The sequence below is a fragment of the Orycteropus afer genome, unplaced genomic scaffold, assembly GCF_000298275.1.
Source record: "Orycteropus afer afer isolate SDZICR_OR568_19922 unplaced genomic scaffold, OryAfe1.0 scaffold00398, whole genome shotgun sequence".
NCBI lineage: Eukaryota > Metazoa > Chordata > Mammalia > Tubulidentata > Orycteropodidae > Orycteropus > Orycteropus afer.
This window is the reverse complement of record NW_006921985.1, coordinates 2,067,860-2,069,270: the sequence shown is the minus strand read 5'-3', so window position 1 is coordinate 2,069,270 and position 1,411 is coordinate 2,067,860. Positions and strand designations below refer to the sequence as shown.

The window sequence follows — 1,411 nt, the reverse complement described above, 5'->3', positions numbered from 1 at the left end:
TTTGCTGTCCTACAAAGTAGGTGCTCTGCCCCTCCCTCCCCCTGTTCTTCTGTAAGCGAATGCATTTTCTGCCAGGCTGGCGAGCGGGCAGTTTCCCTGCTTTATGTACGTGCTGGTGGGTGTACCTGACGTCGGAACTCTACAGACAACTGTAACCGCAGGGCTTCACCCCACTGTGAGGAAGGGATGCAGGGCGTAAAACCAGGTAGACCAGAACCCTGTTCTGGAGCCATGGTGGCCCAGTGGTTAAAGCACTCAGCTAATCAAAAAGTGGTGGGTTCAAACCCAACAGTGGCACTGTGGGACAGAAGACGGAATGACAGCTCAGGAAAATGGGGCATTTCCACAGTCACTTAGGGTCAGTAGTCATAGGAATTGCCATAAGTGATTATTTGCATGAGGTTATTAGCGTTGATGTTGAAGGCACTAACTCAAGGTTAGAGTTTTGAACTTTAGAAAGAAGTTAGTTTAGTTGCATCTCCTTCAGTTTTCACTTAGGGTCAGTAGCCATAGGAATTGACTTATAAGTGATTATTTGCAGGAGGTTATTAGCATTGATGTTGCAGGCACTAACTCAAGGTTAGAGTTTTGAACTTTAGAAAGAAATTAGTTTAATTGCATCTCCTTCAGTTTTCACTTAGGGTCAGTAGCCATAGGAATTGACATAAGTGATTATTTGCAGGAGGTTATTAGCGTTGATGTTGCAGGCACTAACTCAAGGTGAGAGTTTTGAACTTTAGAAAGAAGTTAGTTTAGTTGCATCTCCTTCAGTTTTCACTTAGGGTCAGTAGCCATAGGAATTGACATAAGTGATTGTTTGCAGGAGGTTATTAGTGTTGATGTTGCAGGCACTAACTCAAGGTGAGAGTTCTGAACTTTAGAAAGAAGTTAGTTTAGTTGCATCGCCTTCAGTTTTCACTTAGGGTCAGTAGCCATAGGAATTGACATAAGTGATTGTTTGCAGGAGGTTATTAGCGTTGATGTTGAAGGCACTAACTCAAGGTTAGAGTTTTGAACTTTAGAAAGAAGTTAGTATAGTTGCATCGCCTTCAGTTGTCACTTAGGGTCAGTAGCCATAGGAATTGACATAAGTGATTGTTTGCAGGAGGTTATTAGCGTTGATGTTGCAGGCACTAACTCAAGGTGAGAGTTCTGAACTTTAGAAAGAAGTTAGTTTAGTTGCATCGCCTTCAGTTTTCACTCCTGCATCATCAGGCTTGAGTGACTTGCATCTTTAGTTTCTGGGTGAAATAACCATTTCTAGCATCAGTGTGGCTGGTACTTCACAGACCTCTCTCCAGGGACGCAGGTCACAGTGTGGCTGGACAGCAGTAGGCTGTCCAGGTGAATTCAAGCAGAAAGGACTAAAAACAGGAAAGCTGCAAAACGTTGGGTTATCTGAGGAGCAGAC

The 1,411-nt window shown here is 43.6% G+C and overlaps 1 protein-coding gene across 1 annotated transcript in view; it reads left to right on the top strand.

Annotated features, from left to right (window-relative positions):
- Positions 1–1,411, top strand: part of NOP14 (NOP14 nucleolar protein) — a 27,283-nt gene that overhangs the window by 11,101 nt on the left and 14,771 nt on the right. The window lies entirely within an intron of this gene.